This window comes from Doryrhamphus excisus, chromosome 19 (genome assembly GCF_030265055.1).
Source record: "Doryrhamphus excisus isolate RoL2022-K1 chromosome 19, RoL_Dexc_1.0, whole genome shotgun sequence".
NCBI lineage: Eukaryota > Metazoa > Chordata > Actinopteri > Syngnathiformes > Syngnathidae > Doryrhamphus > Doryrhamphus excisus.
The window spans coordinates 10,441,693-10,464,279 of NC_080484.1; the positions used below are offsets into that span (position 1 = coordinate 10,441,693).

A 22,587-nucleotide genomic window follows, 5' to 3' on the forward strand; every position below is an offset into this window, starting at 1 on the left:
TTTCCCTCGTGATGTAGTAGTCATTTTTAAAGTGTGTCCATTTTTTTGGGTGACTTAATTCATTTAAATATTATTGTTAATGTAATTATATATATTGTTTGGATCCCAAATTGTACTAGTTTTTTTTTGCATTTTTTATTGAAATAAAATCCCCAGTTAATTGGTTGAATTTAAAAATTGTACTGAATTTTGTGGTGTATTTTTGTTGAGAGACCTACAATTTTTCCAGATTTTGTTGTTTTTTTTGTTGTTGTTTTGACTTGCAGGTGCATTACCTCCTATACTTTGGTAATGTCAAAAGTGTAATGGATTTTTATATTTTCCCCTCCCACTTGGTTTTGAAATCCAAATTGTACTGATTTTTTCCCGTCAATTCTCAATTCCCCCTTCCTCAAAGTGTGCAGGATTTTGGCAAAATTTCCTGGATTTCCAATTTTTTTTTGTAAAATTGAATTTTTGGATTTTCCCCTACTGCTTTCCCCTTTCAGTTTCAGTATCTTCTTGCCATTGTTAAGCTCTTTTCCCGTCACCAGTCCAGTCCATTGGAGTCCTGAACTCCAGTACCAAAGTGTCCCAGACAAGCAAGATGCAGAGCCAGACAAGGAGAAACCTGATAGGTCTAAAAGTAACAATTATGTGAATGAGTCACTCATCGATGAGGTTTGCCTCAGTGTAATTTACAGCGAGGGGAATGTTGGTATTCTGGAATGTTGTGCTTCCAGAGGAATCCCTGAGGTCATGGGAGAGAGAAGAGGAATGGAACAGCTACAGACGAGGGGGGACAGAATCAGGCGTTTGGATGGGGACCAGAGGACCTCATCGTCCTACATCCGTGGATCACTGAGTTCAAATCGCGACGATAAACAGACGCGTGACTTAAAACAGGAAACAAGTCAAGAACATGACCAAGAAATCCTGTCGTGAAACATCTGGCTTCAAAGTTGAAATAAGTAGAAAAACAGCTTTAATTTAAGTCAAAATATTAACAGAAATTTTTTTTATTTTAGCTAAAAAAGTTTACAAAAATAAGCTCATAATTCTATTAGGAAAACAAGCAAATATTAAAGAAAATATGTTGGGTTTTTTTTGGAAAATTAGGTTGCAGAAAAATACATTATATTATTGGAATAAAGTAAAAATATTATGTGAATTCTAAAAGTCACAATATTACAGAAAAAACATAGGAATATTTGGGGGAAAAATTTAAAAAAAACAGCAAAAATGGGGGGAAAAAAGAGCAAAGTTGATACCAATAATAGGCCTTTTTACTTACATCGCCAACTGTGATGCAGTATTTTAACTTCTTAGCATATCTACATGCTTTGCTTGACTAAATATCAAAGTGGACCATGCAACCTTTTATTTTTCAATATTTCACTATACAGGCCTTGCTGGGAATAGTTTGGACACCCCTGATATAAACTAATACTTCAGTACCCCGCATCCTGTTTAAATATGCCGTCACAACATTGTAAGGCAGCAGATGTCCGTATAAACAAATTATTATATACACACAATCGGGTCGGAAAATGAGGTGGACATTTTTTGCTCAAGTGTTTGTGAACGTTGTTTCCTGTTTGAAGTCAAAAGACTTTTTCTCCAAGCTTCAGGTCACTTTTTAGGAGTGTCCTCACAGTGTTGGTCCCGCATTTACAAGACATTAAAACCAGAGTGGATGCTTGCACTCACAAGCAAACGTAAAAATGTTTATTGAAGCCATCTGTGTCATAAAACACACACAAAAAAAACCCTGGGTCACCTTAGCCAGAGTGCCGTAAAGCGCCCTCCTTAAGAGAGTACTTACTATAACCAAGAGTACATCAGTATTTAAAATGTACTTTTGCTGCTTCTTTATTGTTTATTAATCACATGTCTCATTACAGCACATCAAAATCTATTAGCGGCTATTCAATTTACGCAGGACTCAACTCTCCGGAGGCAGAACGCTCACAAATGAACACGGAATAAAAGAATAAGCGTGCTTGTCTGGAGTCTGATCAGCTCATCTTATGCGATAAATGGGCGCTCCGGGGTGGGGTGGGGGGTTGTCTGGAGCTGTTTATGTGCTGCACAACATTTGAAGTCATTTAAGGATACATGGCAAGAAGCTAAAGAGAAAATAATGATGCTCCACAGTCTGCCTGTTTCTGCCCAGGGCTCTACATTAAAAACAAAAATGACTTGCCCATGGGGAATCCTTAAGGTGAGAACTACTTGCCCGAACTTGCCCCATGTAAAATGAAAAGACTGCCATAATGATATCATGTAATTTTTTGTGGCATCACATGAGAATCTCAAATAAATACAATAATGAAATAAATAATACCTTACACATCGTAGTCGTAGTAAGCAGTGATATTTATAAGTTGTGCACCACAATGAAACATTATTGAATAGACACATTTGTGTACTAATAAAGTGTTTTTAATCCAGAAAAAAGCTCAATGGTCAAACAATAATTTGTGAAGCAAAGGTGAGAAAAATCCACAGAGAAATGGAAGCGCTAGATTTTGTAGCTTGTGCAAAATCAGCACTTGGTATTGGATCTAATCGGTGGTGTTTCATTGTGACCACTTCAAATTGTCACAGCAATGTGATTCACTCACCTGTGCCTTCATTTGATTTGCTGCCGCTAAAAAAATACTTGTTTAGGAGGCACTGGTTCATCACTTTTTGCTGTTTCCTTCAGAATTAGACGATGTTGGCAGCGACGCCATGATGGATGTTTTCGTAGTCAAACGATCGCTGATTGGTTGATCGCGAACAACGGGTGTGGGTAAAACGCGGACTGTGGATTACGGACCGCGGTCTAAATAAACGATTCTGATTGGTCCATTTCAAGATTTGCAAGGATTCCTTTGCAAATTATCAGCGGAATTACGCAGTCCGTGTTTTACCAACACCCAACAAGAACCGCTTTAAAAAAAACTCTTGGCAGTACGGCATGCTAAAGTGCACTTGCCCGACGGGAATATCACTGATTGGATTTACTTGCCCGAATTTTGTTTTAACTTGCCCCGGGCCATCGGTACATCGTTATTGTCGAGCCCTGCTGCCCTCAGTCTCTTCTTGGATAACATGCCATATTTTTGTCCCTCTGCTTTTAGGGGGTGTTCCGATCTAATACTGACATATACTGACATAATACTGACGGATATTGGCAAAAAAAAGTAATCCCTTTATGGAATACTTTCAGTCAAAGCATAGAAAACCTGTTTACGATCTTCTAAAAACAGTAGAGCCATCTAGACATAAACTAACACCCCTATAGTAACCTTTACAGGGCTCTACGTTAAAAACAAAAATGACTTGCCCATGGGGAATCCTTAAGGTGAGAACTACTTGCCCGAACTTGCCCCATGTAAAATGAAAAGTGCCATAATGATATCATATATCAATATATGCTGATAATTCATCAGATAATAGTACTGATGCATTGTATTTGGAGGAATGTCTGAAAATGTGTGGAGATGTATTTAACATACATCTCCACAAATTTTCAGACATGCTACCTTACACACGGTAGTCGTAGTAAGCAGTGATATTTATAAGTTGTGCACCACAATGAAACATTATTGAATAGACACATTTGTGTACTAGTAAAGTGTTTTTAATCCAGAAAAAATGCTCAATGGTCAAACAATAATTTGTGAAGCAAAGGTGAGAAAAATACACAGAGAAATGAAACCGCTAGATTTTGTAGCTTGTGCTAAATCAGCACTTGGTATTGGATCTAATGGGTGGTGTTTCATTGTGACCACTTCAAATTGTCACAGCAATGTGATTCACTCACCTGTGCCATCATTAGATTTTCTGCCGCTAATAAAATACTTGTTTAGGAGGCACTGCTTCATCACTTTTTGCTGTTTTCCTTCAGAAGTTGTTGAAGAATTAGACGATGTTGGCAGGGACGCCATGATAGATGTCTTCCTAGTAAAACGATCGCTGATTGGTTGATAGCGAACAAGAACGGGTGTGGGTAAAACGCGGATTGTGGATTACGGACCGCGGTCTAAATAAACGATTCTTATTGGTCCATTTCAAGATTTGCAAGGATTGCTTTGCAAATTACCACCGGAATTACGCAGTCCGTGTTTTACCAACACCCAACAAGAACCGCTTTAAAAAAAACTCTTGGCAGTACGGCATGCTTAAGTGCACTTTTGCATGCCCGACGGGAATATTAATGATTGGATTTACTTGCCCAAATTTTGTTTTAACTTGCCCCGGGCCATCGGTACATCGTTATTGTCGAGCCCTGCTTTACCCAATTTAAGACACAATAAGATAAATTTAAAAACATAAATAAGCCTTCATAGATGATGTTTTAGCTTGGTATGGGTTACAGTGTTATTATTATGACAATTATGTTATTAAAGTCTGGTACTTGGCTGTTTCACTGGACATCAAAATAATATTACTGACACCTAGTGACCAATGGAGAATACTACTTCACAATTTTAATACATCTTCGGAATGGCATATATTTGAATTTTAGTCCATGTAGCCATTTTTATGCTTAAAAATGTCAAACTTTGGCAAAAAAAGCATACAGGTTTAGGCTTTCAACCACAAAAGTATTATTAATATATTTGATTCGTGATATCGGATCAGATTGATACCCCTATATTGGTATTGTATCAGGAAGTTGGAACTGCATCAGAATGTCAGTATATTTTAGAATTCATCTTTCCCTTCAGTGAGCCACAGTACCCCCCTTGATGGCAGCACTCATGCAGCCCCAGGTCATACCACTCCCACCACTGTAGGGGATTATTTTCACTTTTGTTGCCAGTTTTTTCATCAATAATTTTCATTTTCAGTGGATAGTAAATACGTGTATATATATATATATATATATATATATATATATATATATATATATATATATATATATATATATATATATATATATATATATATATACACACAAGCTGTACACTGATACAGCAATTGCCTTCAAAATTCCCACTATTAATAAAGTCAGATTCGTCTTAATACTTAATTCCAGACACTATATTAGCCACACATGCCTGGTCAACTGACATCCAACCAAAAACAAAGAAAATTCTGACAAAGACAATAAGGCTGGATAGATCCCATTCCATTGTGCATGTGTTCCTCCTTCTACCACTAGATGGCAGGAAAGAGCTGGTCTGCCCAACCACCTATCATAGCAAAATGCACACACACACACACACACACACACACATACACACACAAAGTGTGTGCCAAAATAGGCAGAGAACATGATGAAAGACCACAGTTGAAAGCAGACAAGCAGACCCGACCACAGAGCACGTAGGACTGCTGGCTCACACCGACTCCCACATGGCTGTCTTACACTACTATACACCGCAGCGTTCAACTTCTGAGGTGCACAGAACTCTCCGATAGACCACAGGTTGTGGAGAAATATCTGATTGGCTTCTCAAAAAAAATGACATGTGTGCTCGGGCATCCGTGCGTGCGCTGCAGGCTATGAGGCGGGTGCTGCTTGCACGTTGATGAAGAGAGACAGTGGAGGTGGGTGACACAGAACTCCATTAGATGTAGCCTGAAGGGGAGCCGGGGCTTGATGCATGCACCATGCAGTTTATTTTTTATCCTTTTATACACAGCTTCCAGCATGTAGATCGATATTGTATTACACTTTTTTACCTGAGACTTTCCAGAGGAGAAGTAGTAGGAGTAGTACTCAAACACGGTATGATAGTTCAGGCATGACATACATGCTGTCACAGTGTAGTCAAGTCATGTAATTAATGCAATGGCTCATTCACAATACAGGTACAACTAGAATAGTCAAGTCATAATTATTGCAATCGCCCCTCCTGCCAGTTACTAGTAATAAGCACCACCTTGCACAATTGAAATATTAAAAAATACTATACAAAATAATCCACAAGTTAAAGCCAACAATACACTCATTCACAGGCACAATACAGTTGAGTCATGCCATGAATGCAATCGCTCCTCCTGCTAGTTACTAGTAATAAGCACCACCTTGCACAATTGAAATATTAAAAAATACTATAAAAAATAATCCACAAGTTAAAGCCAACAATACACTCATTCACAGGCACAATACAGTTGAGTCATGCCATGAATGCAATCGCTCCTCCTGCTAGTTACTAGTAATAAGCACCACCTTGCACAATTGAAATATTAAAAAATACTATAAAAAATAATCCACAAGTTAAAGCCAACAATACACTCATTCACAGGCACAATACAGTTGAGTCATGCCATGAATGCAATCGCTCCTCCTGCTAGTTACTAGTAATAAGCACCACCTTGCACAATTGAAATATTAAAAAATACTATAAAAAATAATCCACAAGTTAAAGCCAACAATACACTCATTCACAGGCACAATACAGTTGAGTCATGCCATGAATGCAATCGCTCCTCCTGCCAGTTACTAGTAATAAGCACCACCTTGCACAATTGAAATATTAAAAAATACTATTAAAAAAGAATCCACAAGTTAAAGCCAACAATACACTCATTCACAGGCACAATACAGTTGAGTCATACCATGAATGCAATCGTTCCTCCTACCAGTTACTAGTAATAAGCACCACCGATAGAATTTCATGGAAAGACTTCCAAGAATTCACACTATCCCACAGTGTGATCAGTCACACACGGTCTTGGTCTTGGCACAACACTGACAAGTAATATACTGTATGCGATCACTCCTCCTGCCATTACATTCATACATTCCCAACTGCCACCTTGCACAATAACAATCAATGATGCTAAATGATTTACAAAGTCATACAGTATTGTTGCTTATGCAACACTACGTACCACGAATGCAATCGCTCCTCCTGTGACAAAGTGCAATTGCTCCTCCCGCCAGTTACTAGACCCAAGCACCACCTTGCATAATAGAAATACATAAAAGACTACAAATAATGTACACTATCCCACAGTATGCTCAGTCACGCACAGGCAAATCGAAGAGTCATGTAATTGCTCCTCCTGCTATTATTCATGCTAACCACCATTTTGTACACATAAAAATATGACTCAAAAAATCTAAAACTAATCTTGCTCATTCACGGGTACAATACAGTCAAATTATACCATTAATGCAATCGCTCCTCCTGCCAGTTATTAGTGATAAGCACCACCTTGCATAATAGAAATACATAAAAGACTACAAATAATGCACACTATCCCACAGTATGCTCAGTCACGCACAGATATACACACATATCGAAGAGTCATGTAATTGCTCCTCCTGCTATTATTCACGCTAACCACCATTTTGCACACATAAAAATATGACTCAAAAAATTTTAAACTAATCTTGCTCATGCACGGGTACAACACAGTGAAATTATACCATTAATGGAATCGCTCCTCCTGCCAGTTATTAGTGTTAAGCACCACCTTGCATAATAGAAATACATAAAAGACTACAACTAATGTACACTATCCCACAGTATGCTCAGTCACGCACAGGCAAATCGCAGAGTCATGTAATTGCTCCTCCTGCTATTATTCATGCTAACCACCATTTTGTACACATAAAAATATGACAAAAAAAAAATCTAAAACTAATCTTGCTCATGCACGGGTACAATACAGTCAAATTATACCATTAATGCAATCGCTCCTCCTGCCAGTTATTAGTGATAAGCACCTTCTTGTAGAATAATAATGCATGGAAAGACAACAAATAATCCACACTATGCCTTTTGCTCAGGCATATGACACAGAAGAGTCATATGTGCCACTGTTCATGATAACTGCAACCTAACCAATAGTGACTCAAAATAATCCACATATTGCATGTGCACAATATAATCAAATGCAATCGCCTTCCTGGCGGTTATTGCTGATAACCGAAGCGTTGGATTATGCAAGAAAGGGTGAAAGAGTGTGAAACACTGCAGCGTCGAGGACTGCCTTCCCAAGCGGGAACCCTCATGTGTCCATAGTGAGCCGTAAAGACTCAGTGTTGTCGTCACCATGATAAAGTGTAGTCAGGACACTGATGCTGTTGGCTTTGCTCTTGTTATAAATAATCATTGTCATCATCCTTCCTCCCTATTCCTTTGTCTCTCTTTCACCAGCTCACAGCTCAAATCACAGGTTTGAGGCCAGCTGGGTCAGGCCAGAAATCCACTAAAGGCTGATGATTGCCTGTGATTACAGCCTGGATCCTCCCGGCCGCCCGCTGACCATGTCTCCTCTCGGGCTCATCTGGCCGAGCCCGGCTGAGGTAACAGCTCTCCCACACTTCAGTCATTAACCAGAGAGCGAGGAAAATCTCTCACGAGGGAGGCGTCGACACGTTTTTTTCCCTTCACCTTGACATCGCCTGGAGGTGACGCCAATTCATTTCAGAGTGAAGTACAGCTCGGGGAGAGAGGCAAGGGGAGGTGAGAGGGGTGTGAATTAAAGGGCTCGGGACTTTTAAAATGTCTCTCAGGGGGAGGGAGTCTATTCCCTTGGCGTTAGGCCGCCGCGAGGAGCGCTGGTATGCGTGGTGATGAATCTACGTAAGATCACACCTGTTTGTCAATCTACGCAAACGGAATTTCGTGTTCTCACATGGATGACTCTTGTCTGCCTTTTCACCCACGCACACAGAAATAGCACAGAATATTTTTTTTTAAATCCAAATCAATCCAACTTTATTGATAAAGTACCTTAAAACAACTATAAGTGATAATAATAATGTAGAAATACAATTTTTTTTGCTGTTTTCATCAGGGGAGGAAGTCACCCAGGGTATAAAAACATCAGTCATAAGAGCGACGGATGACTGACAGCCGCCTACGGCGCTTGTAAAAGCCTCATTTGAATGAACCCGCGTTGCACCCACGAGGTGACCGCCGTCCTCCCACTCTTTCCCTGGCTGTCACCTCCCTGGAGGCTGTTTAGGTAGGCTAATGCTGAGCTGCCACTGGTCCTGATGGCCAGCCAGCCAAGCGTAATTAAAAGAGCATAAAGACAGATCAAGCTCTCTTCGCCTGCAGGGCCGAACCATGTCCTCCTCTGTCAAGCTACGGGGGCCGTGCTGGCTTTATTAAAAGCCTCCTTCATCCTCTATTTGGGAAGATGATGACAATAATGATCACAGGAACTCACACACACAAAAGATTTCATCTGGAAAGTCATTACAAGGTTGATGTTATCAATTAATGCACACGCTGCTATCAAAAAATGATGCTTTGAAAGCAAAAGGAGACAATTTAAAAGGTAATTTTTGTCCTGAAGCAATATTTTTTTTTTACCATGGAAGGGTTACCGCTGTTAACCATAACAGCTTACTGATGAGCAGGCTTCACTTCATGCTTCAAAGACAAACATTTATTAATTCATTTATTCATCGCCTTTGTTAGATGTCGTCTTGATGTCTTTTTTGTACATTTTTTTTATTTGTTGTATTTTAATGTACCCTATTCATTAATAGTGCAGCTCAGCTCAGTAAATGCCTTATATAAGAGGTCCAAAGGTCCAAACAAAGTCATTACAGCAATAAATCATCCATGTTTCAAGCTGCAATGATATTTTGCCCCCACTCTGATTGTACAGTAATAAAGGTGTCAGAGAGGTATGATATTTATCTAGAGAACAATAACTCATAGCTGAAGTGCTGCTATTTATTTAAAAATAGTTTTCCCATCAGGTCTTTTAGTGGGTTTTTTGTTGTCTAATAAACCTTCAGGGTATAAATAACATTTTAATGGCATTTTTTTTTAACAAAACAAAATGGAAGCACCCAAGGATGTGTAATCAATGTATATTTATGGCTATTTAGAATCAATCAATTCACCGCCTTACTTCTTCTGGCTAAGACTGCATGTTTACGGCAGCTGCAGCCATGCCCTTCAGGCTCCATTGGTAGCTTGGTGTGCTCATACATCACCACACACACACACACACACACTATCAGCAGGTTGGAGACCCCATTACAGCGACAGGCTCCAATCTTGTCCAATTGTAGCCAGCGTGGGCCCGCAGATGACGGCCCCGCCATGGGGTCAACCTCTGGCGTTAAAACACCTGAGGAGTCCACAACCGAGGAAAAAAAATGAGAATATTTGAGGTTTGTGACCAAAGTGTGGAGTGGGCGAGCAGGCCGCCGTGTGGGATGTTACCAAGCTAGCTAGCGTCTGCGGGCAGGATGGAAGCATTGCTTTATTTACACACACACCTCCACACACACTAGGACTGAACTCACAAGCAGGGAAGATTTTCACGTTTACCCAAGATGACGGGAGCTAAGATTAACTAACTTATTTATCTCTGCACACCATTACAACATTGGTTCTGTTGCTACCGAGTTGTGGGATATTCCCATTATGGTCAAAGACAACTCAATTTTCCTTCCCACTTTCTCATGCACTCCAAATCATTATTAAAATAAGTTGGATAGAATGAATGTTTACATTTTTACATAGTGAACACATTCAAAATTACACATAAAAATGATAAACACATCCGTCAACACCAAATTGCAACGACTTTCTATAAAAGCTACATTTACACGATGCAATAACTATTACGAACAATAGCTTTTAGCATTCCTGGCCCATGGCTGTTTTATTTACATTCTCAAAATAAAATAAAACAAGATAACCCAACAGCATAAAAAGGGAAATATCAGCAATAATTTTACAAGAATATTATATAGTTGCCATCAAATGAGAAAAGGTTGGAATTGTAAGAGAATTATGTCATCTTATGAGGACAAATAATGTTGTTTTAGTTGCCGAATATTTTATAACATTTAAAAATTTTTTTTTTATATTAAACAAAAAATATTTTACAAGAAAAATAATTGTACAATGAGAAAAAAACAATTTCAGTAGCACAGAGTTGAAATATTAAAGAAAATATATCTATATATTTCAGGTTGTCATAGTTTGAGAAATAAAACAAAATAAAGTTGTAATTTGGGGGAAATTTGGCTAGGTAAAAAAGTTAAAATATTTAGAGAATAAAGCCAAAATATCATGACAATAAAGTCATAATATTACAAAGAAAAAAGTCACAAAGATTATTTAAGATCTAAGTTGAAATATTTGGAAAATAAAAACAACAAAATGTAAAAAATGGCACTGACGTTCATACTTTTTCAAGCTTATCTTATCTACTGTGTTGCTTTACTAAATATGAATGTGTCCAAAGTTTGGACACCCCTACTCTACAGTGTCCAATTGCCGCAGTCTCAGTGTAACCGACTTACAATCCTCATTCTCCCTCAAAGCGTCCAATAGAACCATCATAAATGTCTCAGGTTGAGCAAAGGTCATTGAGGTTGAGGACACGTTTATATAAGGATGTATTTTATTAGCGCGGCTTGGTCCTTCACGTGAAATACGGACACCCATCCAGATTCGCTCCTCTCGGTTCCCCTCGACCGGCTTTAATTACACAGGGAAGGATAAGAGAAAAGCTGATGGAAAGGTGAAATAAGCAGCGGTGGTCAGGAGGAGCCAGCCGAAGCCGAGCGGCTGAAATTAGGATTCAAACCCCCCCGACTGTCACAGGTCTGAAAAATGATGGATTGCCATGTCTACAAGATGGCACCAGGCTGGAGGTCCGCCAAAGACCCTGAACCAGCGTTTAAAAGAGATTCTGAACAATGGGATTGTGTCAACCATGAGACCTTTACTCAGTGTTGCATCAAAGGGAATGAAAGAGAACAGGTGAAAGCGGATGAAATATTAATTAGGCGGCGTGACCCCCGCCGCCTGTGTCGCCCCTCGCATTATTTCAGCATGGTCTCTCCCAAGGTTAATTGATGAGAAATTATAAAGCCGGGACGGGCGGTGGGGGGAAGAGGACTGTGGTGTGAAATTTCCAAGCCGGCCCTGAAGCCACCCAATGGCCCAGAAATTCCATTTAATAAAGATTAGCTCTTCTTTCTCGCAGACCTCATTCTCCTTCTTAATTAAAAGATGAAGATAAAAAAAGAAGAAGTGAAAATATCCCCGAGACGTGGAAACACAGCTCAGCAGCCACATGAAAGGCCCGCCACTGATGCATATTTAATGCCACGAGAAACAGCTTAGATCAGTTCCTTTACTTGGTCGCATTGGGAAAAGTCCAAATATGCTTTCTATAACCCTTCGCTCTTTAGGCTGTGTGTGCCGCAGCGCCGCAAAGTACAAAACACACTTTTGGGTCCCTTTAGGTCGCATTAACTTTTAGAAGCAAGTCAACACCTTTGGATTCAATAATTTCCAGCACATACGTTACAGGGACTCGCTTTTATGCGGCGGTAAAGCAAAGTTACTACCCAAAGAAGCCTACTTCACTTCTTTTACAGCACCCAAGGGAAAGTTTACATTTGAATTTGTCCTCTGCTTACGTTAAAATAATACGATTGCAGAAACCAGAGGCGCAATTTACAGAGTGTCTGCTGCTACATTGAAGAGAATAAATGCATTATTATATTGAATGTACTTTGTTAAACTCAATTTGCATAGCACTGGAACGAGGACTCTTAATAGAAGTAATGTTGACGCTAACGTCTGCTGTACTAAGCATACCATTATATTGTACATCAGGGGTTTCAAACATGCGGCCCGTGGGCCAAATGTGGCCCGCAGGACACTAGTTTGAGGCCCCCGCCTTGATATGAAAGTTTAGTGTTAGTGTGGCCCGCGCAAGTTTGATATGGATGCTGTATGGTATCATGTACCCAGAAAAAAATTATTACGTTTGATTCATGTTCATGTTAAAGGTTAAATAACTGTTAATAGTTATCCTCCCTATCCGTGTGGAAGTGGTAAGTTTTTGGCTATTTAAGTTTAAAGGAAATAACTTGAAGGCTACCGTTTAGGTCGCTAGCTCTCTAGTTTGCGAGTTAGCATGTGTCTCAAGACCCTGCAGTTGCGCAATATGTTGTAAATAAAAAGAGTATAAATGTGACTATAGTCGTGTTTTGTCATGTCTACAGGGCTCTAATAATGCTTTGTTAATTTTAATCTGAAAAAAATAATTTGTCTACCCACCAACTATATGTCGTTTCTTAAGTTTTTATTATTTGCCGTTTTATTATTATTATTATATTTATTTATTTATTACTGATTGATTGATTTTCTTTATTCTTGATTTGTTTATTTATTTTTCATCTTATTTTGTGTAAAAAAATAAAAAGTAAGATATTTGAGAACAGTGGAATGTTTTATCAGAGCTTTTCTTGTAGAAAATTGGAACCAAAGCGAAGTTTTTAAAATTTTTTATTTTTTTGGGGGGGGGAAACCTGATGCAGCCCAGTCTCACCCAGACCCGAAGTAAATTGAGTTTGAGACCCGTGTTGTACATAATTTGACATAATATCCATCCATCTTCTATACCACTTATCCCCACTAGGGTGTTTTTTCCCCTTAGGTGGGGTCATAGCTATCAAAGAGGGGAGAACATCTGCCGTTTAGTGCCGGTAAGTAAGTGAGGAAATGACAATAAAGCCACCGACTGGCACAGCTGTATTTTCCCCGGCTTGTTTCCCATCCACCCGCGGGGGAGAGACCGTCAAGCCACTTGTACCTCCCAACTCAATTTTGCGAAGATGCACACGGAGCAAATAAAGACAAGGAAAACGAGGTGCTCAAACGTGGCCGCCTTTCATTTGATTAAGTGTGAGAAAACAAGCGGAGCGCTCTTCTGCATCGCCGCGCCGTAAACCGCCGTCTCGGCGAATGCAAATTCACACGGCTGGAGGACTGGCTGACCTCCTTACAGGAAGTGAAGGAGGAAAAGAACATTCAAATGCTCTGTCATAGAGTCGCTTACATGAGCTTTGACTGGAAATGCTCTAATGTAGGGGTGTCCAAAGTGTGGCACCGGGGCCATTTGTGGGCCACGGCTGTTATTTAATTGGCCTCAAAATAAAGTCAATAAGAAAAAAGAAAAATACAGTCATCTTGGTCACATAAAGTTGAACTACTAAAGAAAAAAGTTCAAAAAGTTGCAGTATTATAAGTGAAAACAAAATAAAGTAGTAATTGGAAAATTAGGTTGTGAAAAAGTTATAATTTAACATGAATCAAGTGAAATTATTATGTGAATATGGCAAAAATTATGACAAGATAGAAAGTTTAAATTAAAAAAATAATAACAAAAAACAGCTGCAATTTTATAAGAATAAAGTCAAAATATTGTGAAAAGAAAAAAGTGGTACTCTCATGAAAAAGTTGAGTTTAGGGTTCAACTCGTAATATGAAATATTGATATTGAAATATTAATGAAAAAGATGCATTTTCTTTTTAAGTTGTAATGGTATGAGAAAGAAAACCCCATAAATTTGTAATTTTTACAAAATCAGGTTAAAAAAAGTTAATATGGGAATAGCATCAAATGATTATGGAAATAAAGTCATAATATTACAAAAAGAACAATTAAAAAAATTAAGAGGAAGGTTGAAATACAGTATTTAACGACCGACAGGATATCACAAAGCTGAGATTTAGTTTTTTCTTGAAATATATATAACTTCTGAGCATATCTACATGTGTTGCTTTACAAAATATTAAACTGGCTTTTGCATCCTTTCATATTTCACTGTGTGGCCCCTGGCTGATAAACGCTTGGACACCCCTACTCAAATTCTAGATGGTCGCATTTTAAAGCGCATGCAGAGGCATGTGAAGCTGCTGGATGCTAACCAATTATGATACTTCAATTGCACTTTTCTGCTAATTCTTAACACTCTTGATTGCTGGGAAGTCCATGCGCACACTTCCCAACAGAAAGTTACCCAGCATGACTTGCAGGTTATAAAAAAGCATTGTTTTACATGTATATTAGTGTGTGACCTGCTGTCTCAATGAATGAATGAAGGCCACGAAGAGCTTCAGTAGCGCTACTCACCATACATGTGCATTCACCAGAGGCGTAGGCCCAATTCCCTCCTCAAATCCCACTAACTCCATGTTAATTATTCCAAAATAGCAACTCGTTAACACAGTAAATATCATGACCTCATTTTGTGCCAGCACACATGTGCAATAATCCATGTGTGCATTGCATTCTCAGGAGTATTTAATGGGGGAAAGTGCAACAACATTGTGCTATGCTTTCCGATGAAAACATTGTATTACATTGCGGAGTTGCAGCGGCTTGAGAAACATGAAGAAAAAAATGTCAGATAATGTGTTTTCAGGCATAATTTCTGATGTTTGCATGTTAATCTTCAAGCAGAAACAAAAAAAAAATTGCAGATATAATGTCCTTGCAGTGAGCGCCCAAGGCAATGTCTTAGCTGTCTGCTTTCTGTGCCACAGTGGGAGAGTGTAGGCCATAATGAGAGGCTGTGTGGACGCTGGTTCCCCGTGCATGGCAACACTGGGGACACTATTGATCTGCTCCACCGCTGGGAGGACTGGAGTTCTATAATGATGACTATCTGTGATCTCTCAGTCTTCCTCTCTGCTGCCGTCTCGCCTGCTTCTCCGCGGGTCCATTTGTTAGAAACAACAAAAGAATGGTGTTTAATAATGTTTTCACTCGGCTGTTATTCCTCTCAGTCTCAATAGCAGAGCATCATATGGATATGTAATCATAGATACTTTAGGTAGGCAAGAAATCTGATTATTTTATGCTTCAGAGTAGATTTTTGGTTCAATCGGTTCTTTAATTCGGTTCCCAGAAGCAGTTTTATAGGTCTGACACAGGCCTGATGCATAGCATCGCTTCTGAAAAGCGCCAAAAGGCTTTTATGAGCGTATCAACCAGACTACTGGAAGCCATTTTTATGTAAGCAGTCATTCCTCAAACAGCACATGTCCTCCCTATGAGCAGAAAAGGCCTAAAAAAAAACACATTTGTTTGAAAATGACCAAAAACTATAGTGTCTAAACTTTGACACAGATCTCAACTCCAGATTGGATATACGCTGAGGACCTCAAACCCAGATTGCCTATGCCGAGGGGTGTATACAGAAAAATCAAAGAACGCGGACATTCTTTGCAAAGCTCACCACCATCCTGCCTCTGGCATTTGTCAAGAAGTTTAAGGAAAAGTCTGCTCAACCTGGATTTGACTCAGGCTTTTTGGGTTAGAAAAAAAAACAATGCCTTAAGCTTATTGGCGTAGTACCCAGATTGCCTCCCAACTAGCAATCCCGCTTCTCACACCAATCCCAATATCCTCAATAAACCTATTATTATATTATATACAGTATTAACATTTTTTGTCCACCCTCGGCCATCTCTGTGTGGAGTTTGCATGTTCTCCCCGTGCATGCGTGAGTTTTCTCCGGGTACTCCGGTTTCCTCCCACATTCCAAAAACATGCTAGGTTAATTGGCGACTCCAAATTGTCTATAGGTATGAATGTGAGTGTGAATGGTTGTTTGTCTATATGTGCCCTGTGATTGGCTGGCGACCAGTCCAGGGTGTACCCCGCCTCTCACCCCAAAGACAGCTGGGATAGGCTCCAGCACCCCCGCGACCCTTGTGAGGAAAAAGCGGTAGAAAATGAATGAATGAACATTTTTTATGAGTCCCAGAACGCCTCACAATGAGCCATCTCGCTACTGACACCAATATGGCTTCAAATGCCAAGCACATCTTATTTTTTTATCATTATTATGTTACATACAGTAAACCTCGGATATATCGGACTCGGATATATCGGAAATTCGCTCACAACGGACAGATAAAAAAGAACAAATTTTTCTGTAATGCATTTCCAAAAAAAATTCATTGCATATATCGGATTTTTTATAACGGATTTCGCCTATTTCGGACAAAATCTCCAGTCCCGTTCCAATGCATTTCCATTAAATTTTGCTCGCATATATCGGATGGCCGCATCATGGCGCTCCGATTCGCCGAATCGTGACAGGCCGCTATACGACGTCATTTGCAGCTTTTGCAGCGTTGCCTGCGCGTCCAGGTACATTGGAAACATAGTCAAGGAAGTGCCTTTTTATAACGGATAAAATCCGATTTACACATATACCGGATATAAATCCGATATATGCGTAAAACGGACATTTTCCGGTATACGCATATAACGGATTTCGCTTATATCGGACAAAACCAGTGGGAACAATTGAATCCGATATATCCGAGGTTTACTGTATTAAAATTTTCGTGAGTCATTATTTGACTGGTTCCCTTAGCAAGTCTTGGTGGTTTTATGTTTTCTTTCAACATTAAAGATTAACAAACGAGTGCAGGCTGGACTTAAAAATGACCAAAAACTACAACCTCAACCACAGGTTGTATATGCTGAGAGCTGGAAGTCAAAGGATGAGGGCATTTTTTGCTACGCTAAACATCTCTGGCTGACATTTGTCAAGAAGTTTAAGTTGCAGTCTTATCAATCTGGATTTGAATCAGGCCTTTTGGTTTGGAAAAAAGAACAAAAGACGATGGTCCAGTTGCTTTGACATAGTACCTGGATAGCATCACAACTTGCCATCCCACTTCTGACACCAATATCCTTAATCTATAATATGACTTCCCCTATTATTATTACATTACATTTTAACCTTTGTAGTGAGACTCTGATTACCTCCATACTAGTCATCCCACTTCTGATGCCAGTTTTAATATCCTCCACAATAATAATAATAACAAAAATAATCCTTATTTGACTGGCGGCCATATTAACCCAGCCTGGGCGTGTTTGCCTTCCAACATGAAATCTTAGCAAACTAGTCAAAACCCGACCCATGAGCACAAGTTACAAAGTAGGGATCAATCACAATTCCAGACAGCTTCAAGGTGACAAATCAATTCATGGACTGATCGATCAAACTGATCAATAAGCCATTTCTGTAGGAAAACAATACAACACAGGAGTCAAAGGTGTATTTGGCCCACGTTCACAAATCATTTCCTTTCACTCCTGAAGGGACATTATTCAAATCGGACACAGCGTCATGAATTAGACAAGACACCGGCCTGATGGGAAACATGTTCTGCTCATTTGTCCGCCTGTTGACAACATGCTCAAATATTCCTTCCCGTCTTTTGCCACATCACCACCCCCGGCTGCCGCTCTAATGTGCCCATCATGTCTGCTTCATGGCTGGCTGCAGCCATCATTAATGGCCAGCCTTGAATGATGATTGGGTGAATGAATTGTGTGCTGGGAGCCAATGGCGGCCTGTTAAACATGCAAGTTGATCAGAATGCACAGCAGATGGCAGAGGACCATTAAGAGCTTGGGTCCAAGGCATTATGTCACTCTTTTGGTAATTAAGGGCTCTTTTTTTTTTTTGCGAAAATTAAATGACACTTTGAGTAGGAGGAGTCCTCCAGCAAAGCATGACAAATACAGCTGCCCTAATAAGCAACAAATAACAATAAACCACTAAATGTTATTGTCATTTCATTTGTCAGGACATGAAAGTAATCATTTTGCTTAAAAAAAGAACCAATGGTATAAAAATAATCATTTTAATATCATACAAAAACACAAGGAAATTCCCCATTGTCGTGTTAAAGGGGACCTACAGTATTATGCTCATTTTTCGTCCCTTTGTATTAAGTTGTGGACTCCTATAGACCAGCTACACACAATAACCTGCACAGACAGCGTTCTAGTTCTTCCAGAATCTGCACCTATTCAGCTGTATTTTTTGGGATTTTGTCATTCCCACAGAAACGGTCTGTTTTAATTTATTCCACCCACGACCCACTCCGCTGTGGTTGGTCACACTGCCGAGTGTATAGAAAAAGTTCCGATGTGTGCCGCTAACTTTATAGGAGTTGATAAACGGTATAAGAGTTGATAAACATAGTTTCTCTTTTTAAAATGTCCGCTTTTAACATAAAGCCATATGTCGTTGGATCCCGAATCCGATCCAGAAGTAGAGACTGGAGAGTCTGACGTTTCTGTCTAAGAGGGCAGATGTCTGGCTTACAGCCACGTCCATATAAGGAAGTCCACCCCTCTGTGACATCACAAAGGGGCAGTTTTACCACACCTTTTGAAACTGAGCGTTTTGAGCCATCCCAAACGTCTTTTAGGCTCATTTCCAAATGCGCAAACCTCATTATCTGAAACTTTGGCATCGTTTAACACAAGAATACAACATTCTAACGACATTTATAGGTCATAAAAGTGGAAAAAGCATAATAGGTCTACTTTATAAATGTATGATTATTTCACTACACATTTTCTATGAATTTAAATCCACTCTCAGTCTGCTGCTTTTTTAAAATAATGCATTCATTACACAATGTCATCACCATCACTCCAATTAAAAGCCGTTCCTCTAAAGTAACCAAGCACAGAGCAGAGAATGTAAAAGCACCTGGGCAGAAAATGGCAAATTTAAAGTGAACATCCTTATGCTAATTCATAAATAATCTACCTGGATGGGTGGGATCGAGAGAGCGAGCGAGAGCGACAGAGAGAGAGAGAGCATGTGTGCGCGTGAAGCAAAGCAACAGTGGTGGAGGGGTGTCCTTGGGGGACGAGGACTACTTATTACGGGAAGTAATCCCGGGAGGAAATGGAATATTCATGAGAGCCATGCTGCCATTAAAACAAAGGCAGCGGTGGCGGTTCCAAACAGACGTAAACGTGCATCAAAAAAGTGGCCCCTGGGGAGAAGTTTGAATACTCCTTATATACAACAACTTGTTAATGATTTGGAGTGCATGAGAAATTGGAACCAAAAAACATAACGCTTAAAGTAAAGTCACGGCTAATTTCCTTTCTTTAAATGTAAAATGTGTTTTTTCAGGCTAACTTAAATAGAAAAATTTTTTATGCACTACCGACAGAGTGAAAATACTTTCACACCCAAATGTAAAATGTGTTTAGGCACATTGTAGTATTCAGAGAGCATTTTCCGCGTTTTACAATCGACCGTATTGTACAACACAGCAGCAACAGAACCAATGTTGCAACAGCGGTAAGGAGGAAACTGCACACTTGGCATTAATGGCGCTGATGAGTTGATTGTAAGCAACTGTTTCACACCAACAACTGCAACCGACATTTTAAAGCGCACGCAGAGGCAGATAAAGATGTTGGGTACTAAAAAAAAAAAACACTTCAAGACGCCATTAATCAACAATGGCTTCAAACAATAGACAGGCTTCTCGTGTATACACACCTGTCAATGTGAAGTACAACAATGACATAAAAAGATGGCTTCCGTAAAGACGACATCAGGCTTTCCAGGAGTAAAGCGCCGTATTTCTTGTGTTGTTTTTTTTTTTTTTCCTCTGCGACATCTAATCTCCTCTCGCGCTTCTTCGTTCAGTCTCGCTGCCGCAGACAAACACAAAGCAAGCGAAAGGACCTCGGCAATTACCCCCGAAATAACCTCTTTGATTGATATCTCAATTACGCCACGCCATTCTTGTGCGTTATCTGGTCTCACGCCGACGTGCTCCTCCCTCCCGTCGTCACACCAAACTGCTCCAAGGATCTTCCACAAGAACAACGAGGTCACCTTGTTTTTTTTCTTCTTTTTTTTTTTTTTACCAAGGTTGTCTGTCTCTTAAGTGGAAGGCATCTTAAAAGGCTTAAATGTGTGTAAAAGTGTTGCATTCACTGACTCGTGGCACAGTTGGATATCATAGATGAAAATAAAAACTATTTTTTTATATAAAAGAAAGAATTGGGGCTTTTGTCTTACCTGAAGAAGACGATTCATCGCCGAGTCGAGCAGAGCCAAAACAGAGACAGAGAAAAGATAAACGTGTTTTAGTGCACAGTCACTTGATCCCTATCTTACTCTATCATTAAGACAATTACACAATCATTAGCATAGCATTAACAATTAACACTGAATTAGTAGGTATAAGGGGCTAATGACGCTTGATAGTGCTAAGCGATGCACCCATGACTCAAGTCTAAACACATTGAGTTATTTCACTGGGTAAAAAAAACAAGTTCAATAACAATCATTCAACATACAGTGGAACTTTTGCTAGCGTCATTCATTCGACGCTAAGTGAATGTCAATCCAAGAAAGCCACAAATGTTAACACAAAACGTGTTTTTATAGCTTAACTATTGCTTGAAAACTATTTGAAATGCATAGAAATACAGTGGAAATATAATTAGCGTGTTTGCTTAATATTTTCGGCACAATTTTGCCGTAATTTATGTGCATTCTCCCGTTAACATACAATATAGCGTGCACTTTGTCGCTGCGTGAGTGAATTCTTAAAATATTTCTTTAAATCAGAAAAAGTCCTTCCTCGTTAGCATCCTCTTAGCTAGCAAACAAAATGGCCACTGGTTTTCACAGAGGTTGTTGGGCGGAGCCTATATCACAACTTATTTAGTAGGATTCTGTACAAAATAGGAGATAAAACGCCGTACTGCATCATTTCGTCAGCACAATCGAGAGCCCAAACTAAGAATCTTACATTTGCTAACTCATTGTCCGTGCATTTGTTAGAGTGTGAATGCCTAATAACCCACCATGGGGCCAAAGATTGTTGCAAATGCAGGAAATCCTACTGAATTCACAAAAAAACTCATCGCAAAGTACAAACATGCCATCCCCTACCCCTTTGTCACCAACAAGAGCCTTCAATAAAGGTAAAAATCAAGTTAAATGTTATTTTTTTTTCATTTTGCATTGTTTTCTGCATGTAAAACTATATTTATTCTCTGTGGAAAGTATTTTCTTGTTACATTTTTGAGCGTCTGGAAAGGATTAATTGTAATGATATTATTTCTGATGAGGAAAATTGCCTCGATTTTCATAAGTTTCAGTTTTTGTCGGACTTTCTTAGGAGAATTAATAACAAAAACTGAGGTACTACTAGCCATGCAAACCAACAGGTGGCGTCAAACATTCTCGAAGCGAGTCAGAGCTTTTCTTCCTGTCACTCACATGCACATCTGGAGAGATGCGGCCGTGACCCTCATGACAAATAGTGTCTCAACTTATGCTGATTTCAAAATAATATTGGAAACGTCTTGAACAGAAAGATGGACCCATAAGATCCTGACACCCCCGCCTCTAAAAACCAACATGACACCCTCCCGTCTCCATGAGGGCACATTGTAATAATATTCCTATTTAAATGCATGGAGCACTATTTTGGTGCATGTGTGTGTCAAGTGGACAGGTGGGAATGTTTTTTTTTTTTTACTCCCTATAGATTCCTCACAGGTCATAGCGCTTCACGCAGAATGTAGAGTGTCATGTTGCCATAGTAACAAATGTCTGAGACACTGTAACTGTAATCGCAGACGGATTTATCTGTTAAAAACACACACCAGCGTGACAGAAGAGCACGACTGCAGCAGTGTTATTCGATTGTGGTTGCCGAATGGCTTTTGTCAAATGACTCCACTCTGTTCAACACAATTTTAGCCCTTCAGGCTGACTGCAGGCGAAGAAAATACAATGGGACGCCAGATATAGGCAAGGGAAATACAGTACATGTTTGTAACCACGAAAAAATAAAAATACTTGACTCTCTCTAGGGTAAAAAGAAAATGATGCTAAATGTAATATATTCTGTAGATTAAATGTAGTCTAAACAGACTGTACTTTTTAGTATATTCTACTAAATAATAATACCAATAAAGAAATAAAATCTAAAAAATACTATTATACAAAAAATACAATAATGTAAAGGTTAACATTACCATTTAATAATAATAATAAATGTA

The 22,587-nt window shown here is 39.3% G+C and overlaps 1 protein-coding gene across 2 annotated transcripts in view; it reads right to left on the bottom strand.

Annotated features, from left to right (window-relative positions):
* The window catches only part of sash1a (SAM and SH3 domain containing 1a), a 188,156-nt gene that overhangs the window by 59,002 nt on the left and 106,567 nt on the right, over positions 1-22,587 (bottom strand). The window lies entirely within an intron of this gene.